The sequence below is a fragment of the Otolemur garnettii genome, unplaced genomic scaffold, assembly GCF_000181295.1.
Source record: "Otolemur garnettii isolate 467f Iridium unplaced genomic scaffold, OtoGar3 scaffold00007, whole genome shotgun sequence".
Taxonomy (NCBI): Eukaryota; Metazoa; Chordata; class Mammalia; order Primates; family Galagidae; genus Otolemur; species Otolemur garnettii.
The window spans coordinates 20,114,509-20,121,161 of NW_003852402.1; the positions used below are offsets into that span (position 1 = coordinate 20,114,509).

A 6,653-nucleotide genomic window follows, 5' to 3' on the forward strand; every position below is an offset into this window, starting at 1 on the left:
ATCTTTTGAGATATTTTTCTTTAAAAGTTCATAGGGAAATTGTATTGAACAGTAGTAAAGAAGAGGCTAGATGAGGTTTTCCTAAGAACATCAGGACCAGCCAGTTGAGACAAACCACATGGAATAAACAAGAACAGTGAGTTCTTATCTCAAGGAAGAGAATGGATTATTCTGGCTTCCTGGTCTTCATTTCTCAAGTGTCATGAAAATCTATCTTTAATTTATAACAGAAAACGTTTTTACCTTAATATCGGTTTGGTGACCACTTCATGAATTCTGTCCTTGTATGAAAGCCTTCTATGACAAATCACACTAATTGTCCCCATGACAATTTAACTGAATTTATAATGGAGTTTAAAATAGATACAGTAGAGCTTGCTTTGGGGGAACACTGCCTTGGTATCGAATCTCATACAGTAATACAGAAACAAAATTTATAAGATCCAATCTTATTTACCTTAAATGTGCTTTATTTTATATTTTATAAATGACATTTTAAAAATGAAAGCATTTTAAAAATGAAATGAGATACTGTTATCTCATCTTCAAATTCTGGGTGTTGCAATGTCTGAATAAATGAAAACATCTTATATTCAGAACCACTTGGATGGAATTCAAGTTGATCTGCCTTATTTGGAATTCATATTTATCAAAACATTATTACAATAATGTGTGTGAAAAATAAAACTTTCTGCATGAAAATGTGTATTTCATGTTCTAGAAAGCAATCTAGAAAATAATGCCTTTCCAATTTGCAATAAACAGTGTTAAGGAAGAGTCCAAAACATAATTTCCTCTAGAATTTGCCCATTAAATGGTCCCTTGAACATGGAAAAGGATTGTGGGGGACTTACATTACCCAGAACAGGAAAGGACAAGATGTGGAAAGCTTGACCACATTCACTAGACAATGAGAACAAGTTTTAGGTCTTCTTTATCTTCATTTCACAAATAGTGCTTTGCACAGTACAGAGGATAGAAGCCTCATAAATGATATTGTCAGAGATTCACTGGATGTCACAGCCACGGTAATACTGAGAAAAGAGCACTGCTTCTGGGATCATGCTAAGTTCCAATTGCAATTCCACCACTGAGTATTTGTGTGATCTTGGGTAAACAATTTAACCTGGGCCTCAATTCCTCATTTGTGAAATGGAGGTGAGAGTAATACCTACGGCACAGGTAGGTTGAGAATATTGAACAAATTGGTACATATAAAGCCCTTAGAACAGCTCTAAGCAGCTATCATCCGCTAGTACTAGTGTGTCCGGTTTTCCAGGATTCCCTCGAGGAAGCTGAAGAATGCCAACCAAGTAGTATTTCCTTTCCACTCCTTTCACCAAAAGATGACATTCCAAGCACTTAACAGCTAACATTGCACCAGGCATCATGGATCAAACAAGGTCCTAGATGTGCCCGGCTTAACTCTTTACCCGTTGAGTTGTTAAGAAGTCCAAGAGAATCAAAGTGCAGGCACTAGGGAATTTTAGGGGGTCTTGGAGCAGTGCCAGCTTATTACTAACCATGATGGAGATATTGCAGTACTTTAAATCTGGTACCAGGGTATAACTCTAAACATCTACAACACTAAACATCCTAATCATTCCATAGAACAAACTAGAACTTCTCATCTCAAACATTATTTTAGCTTCTAATTCCCTTCTGAGAGAAATGAAAGCAAACATAATGGCATTATCGGAAGGCAGATGATGAATGAATGTGAGCCCTCTGTTTATGAGGACTCCTTGATAAGAGATACTTTAAATATCTATTTAATGGACAACTATGGAAGAAAGGGCCATGAGCTCCAAGGGATTTGAAAATAACATCAACCAAATCATCCAAAATAAATAGATTAATAACAGGAAAAGTGCTGAATAGATTTTACTAGCTGCCTACTGAGAATAGCTTTCATGTGAGAAGAATATGGTGATTAGGAAGGAAAATATTTGCCTCCACTGCAGAAAGGCAGGCTAAGAAATAAAAAGTAAACAAAACTCAGAGAAGATATAAAAAAAAAAGTGGCAGTAAAGTCCTTACATAAAAAGAACACATTAAATGAAAGAACTCCTCGATTTTCCATTGATTGACTTGAACTGTTCCTCCATTTAGGGAAACAATCTACATAAAGTCCAAAGAGCTAACACAGGATTGCAGCAAATTAGGCCTTTAATGTCAGATTATAACTTTCTCTCATGGGCATGTTTGTAGGTTGAAAAGAACCCCCCTGCCCCCGGTAATATCCATCTGAACCTCCTCTGACACCAGCAATGCATCTCCTCTTAGCTGGCTTCTTGTGGTTCTTCTTTTAGCCTCAGAAGTCTCACAGTTCATTCTACTCAGTGTGAACCCTTTGCTTTCTTGAGGTGAGTGGTCGCAAAGCCTGTGTTTGACCATGTCATTTGCAATCTCTGGGTGAGGAAAGTGATATTTATTTTTGGAATGGAACATTCTCTTCTTATTTTGCTTATGACTGAGAATCAATTAAAAAAATTAATAATGAAAAATCAATGCCATTTTACTATTTTATGTTAATAAAACTTCTTAATATAACTTTATGAAAAGATATTTGTTCTACATTTCTTATATTCCCAGTCATGCTATGCAAAGTAGTGAGAAACTTTACCTGCCATTCCATAAAATTAATTACATAGCAATTCACTTAAAAATGCATCAACTTGGATGTTATACAATAATAATGTTAAACCGTATCAATGAAATATTCTCATTAGTCAAATCACACACAACTACCCCTCCTTAGAGTATATCTGCATGAGTTGGTAAGGTATGACAGCCATTTAAAGTAGTGGACCCAGAACCATTAAAAATCAGTAAGGAAGTAACTTGAACCAGTAGCCATTGCTGGTTACACAGACTATATCAATTGTTCTCTATTCCCTTTTTAAAATAATCAAAAAATGTTTTTGTTTCTTTATGTTTCCATCTCTTCTTTCTAAATTCTATGTATTACAGGAAAAAATGTGTTCTGTTTAGCATTTCTACAGGCCTAAGTGGTGAAAGATAAACACATTCTCTTGGACAATGACTGATTCAGATAACTAAATTAAGCCAGTTCATATCATTCCACTGGACATAGGCTAATCTAGGAATGAGAATAGCAATGTATTATAGGAGTTACAAAGTTTATAGATGGGAAATACATACAACAATAGAGCAGAGGACAAGAAGGGATAAGTAGAACAAGCATTGTTGAAAGACTTTTGTATTATATGTAAAGTGTTATATTATCAATTCATATTAGAATGAGATAAGTTAAGAAAGCATGTTGTAATTCTCAAGGAACCCACTACAATGTACAACCAAGAGGTATAACTAATAAGCCAATAGTGGTCATAAGAGAGAATGTAAAAGAAATATTTATTTCGAAAGAATGAAGGAAAAAGGGAAAACAAAAACAGATAAAATAGATAACAAATAACAACAATGTAGATGCAGAAATATAAATAGTTACATTAAACATAAATGTGTTATAAATGTCAGTTAAAGAAAAGAGATTTTTAAGCTTAAAAAAAAGAAAAAAGATCCAACTACATACTGTTTACAAGAAATACATTTTAAAGATGAAGATACCAATATGTTAAAAGTCAAAGAGTGAGAAAAAAATAACATGCAATCACTACTAAGAAAGCTAGAAGAGGTATACTAATATCACATAAAGTAAAATTTAAAACAAGGAGTATTACCAATAATAAAGATAAAAATTTTCTTAAAAAGGTCTATCCATTACGAGAATATAGCAATCCTAAATGCACCTAATAACAAAGCTTCAAAATATATGAAACAAAAACTGACAAAACTAAAGAAATAAAAAATCTGTAATTATAGTTGATTACTTTAACATTCCTTGTCTTGGTAATTGACAGAATAAGTAGACAAAAAAAAAAAAAAAACCCAGAAAAGGTATTGAAAATACCCCCCCCCCCTTTTTTTTTGCAGTTTTTGGCCAGGGCTGGGTTTGAACCCACCACCTCTGGCATATGGGGCCAGCACCCTACTCCTCTGAGCCACAGGCGCCATCAGAATACACATTCTTATCAGTTGCATATGGCCCATTCACTGAGACCACATGCTATGCCATAAACAAGTCTTGACAAACTTAAAAGCATTGAATCCTACAGGGTATGCATCCTAATCATAATGTAATTAAATTACAAATCAGTAGCAGATAGGTACCCAGAAAATCCCAAAATATTTGGACATGAAACACATTTCTAAACAAGTTACTTGTCAAGAAACAGATACAAATAAATTAGAAAATATTTTGAACTGAATAATTTTTTATACAGTTAAGTAAATTTTATGACCATCTAAATTGCATTTTAAACTTTAGCAATACATCTGAACATTTACATTCAATTGTACTGAATGCAATTCATTTCATCTTAAAAAACACCACAAAACTATAGAGATGAGCACATGATTGAAATGCTCTGACCAATTCTATAACTGTAATAAATTTAATACCATAAACACATTGAACAAACACTGTGAAAGATCTTCAGTTGCTTCTTTATATTTTTATTATGATTTTTAAGAGCTAAAAGAGTAGAGGCAAGTGGAATTATTAGAACATTACTTAAAAATAGATGTTAAAGACAAAGATTCCTAACTCATTCTTATATACGCACACAAAAGTTCATCTGTCACAGACAGCAAATGTTGAATTTATATACTGGAGTTTATGGCAGCATCCTGCACATTTAGAACTAAAATAAACAAACAGAGCTGAGATAGATTGTTCAAATCTGTGCAGGACAGAGCGCAGCTCCTCTGGGACTACAGCCTATGTGCTCACTGGGGCTTCTTAAAAGTAAAAACCAAGTAAACATTGCAGCTGCCCATTCTGATTTACTTAAGGCTCCCAAAGGTAACCTTACTTGACTGTTCTTCATTTACTTTGCTGTACATTCATAGTCATCCACCTTCTCAGAGGCAAGTTTAGAATTTTCATTTGCAGGATATGGGTCCAGGGCTTGCATTCATTTGTTTTGTTTGTTTGTTTTTGTTTTTGTTTTTTGCAGTTTTTGGCCAGGGCTGGGTTTTTGAACCCTCCACCTTCAGCATATGGGGCCAGTGCCCTGCTCCTTTGAGCCACAGGCACTGCCCACATTCATTTCTTTTAAGTGCATTTTATTTTCATTGTTCTTAATCTTTTCTACATAGAATCTCAGAATTTTTTTTTCTACAGACTAGTTTCATATTATACTTCTTCACCATTTCATTTAGCAATGGAAATAGACCAAGAAATCAGGGACGTCCATAACATCTTCCAAGTTGAAGTCATAATTGCAGCCAAGTAAAGGATAATCTCCTTTTTTTCCTGAAATTTCACAGTACATATTTCATTTCCAAATGCTTCTGTTTCTTAAGCTCAAGGCATCTGATCAGTTTGAAGCTATGGGGAGTAGTACCAATCAAATAGCCCCCAGGATTAAGTCTCTCACAGGCATTTCTGAGCGTCACATCAGCCTGTTCAGAGGACTCAAATGAGTAATGCTGGACAAACTGACAACTGCAAATGTGAAAGCACCTTCCTGGGTCATGAAATTTGTCAATCAACAGTTCCTTTGAACAGTCAGCAGTTATAAATTCTCCACTGAAAATTTTTCACGAGGATTTTCCATGTCCTCATACTGCTGCTGACATTGTTTGATAGAAACATTAGCAGTATCTGTGCAAACTTGTTAATTCTACTCTTTTATCCACTTCAGCGAATCTTCACCTTTACCACATCCCAGGTCCGAAACAGTGATATCATAATTTTTTTTTTCTGTCATACCTTTTCTAAAAATTCCCCAGTGAGGATACTTTTCATCTAATTATTAAAGTTTCTTAGATAAAAAATATGACTTTGACTACACTTCTCCAGACCAGCTTCTGGAAGTTGCCGTAGTGGGCAGCTAGGGCTGAGCTTGTCCCCCAAGTTTGTCTGGTTTTCAGGAACATTCTCAAGTTCTATTGCTCTTTTTGTGAGTGCCATCTCCAGCGGAAGGTTCATCTTTTGGAACATCGTCCCTTTCTCTTTTTCTTTTCTTTGAAATAGCTTCATCATCACCAGAACCTTTTTCCTCTGGGACTATTTCATCATCAAGTTTTCTTTTCTTGGGTAGCCATCTGGAACTTTCCTTTACAAGATCATCTTCAAACTCTTCCCCTTTTTATGGTGTGTCCACTTGCTCACAAACAGAAATCTTTTCAGAAAGCCCAGTCCCAGAAGCTGTTATATTTTCATCAATAACAAGTGAAGACTCTGTTTCAGAATTTACCAAGGATTTTACCTGTTCCAGAGACATCTTTTTATATTCCTCCACATTTGCATACTTTTCCATTTTTTGATTACTTGAATTGATGGCAAAACTTCATAAACCAACACAGCAGTCAGCCACAGTTCTGTTTGTGGAAACTGTGGCCTGCCGCCGCATGTGTCTTGTTAGGTAACTTCCAGGGAGTCTGAATAAAAAGTTTAAAAACATTACATCAAAAGTGTAGTATATGGACAAATAAGCATTTAAAGGGAAATCTATAGCTTTAACAGTTTATATTAAAAAATAAAAACAGTTGGGCAGCACCTGTGGCTCAAAGGAGTAGGGCACCGGCCCCACATACCAGAGGTGGTGGGTTCAAACCTGGCC

General features: G+C 35.1%; 1 pseudogene; it reads right to left on the minus strand.

Moving 5' to 3' along the window:
- Positions 1–4,812: 4,812 nt before the first annotated feature.
- On the minus strand, positions 4,813–6,350 carry LOC100963678 (annotated as a pseudogene).
- Between the last annotated feature and the right edge of the window lie 303 nt (positions 6,351–6,653).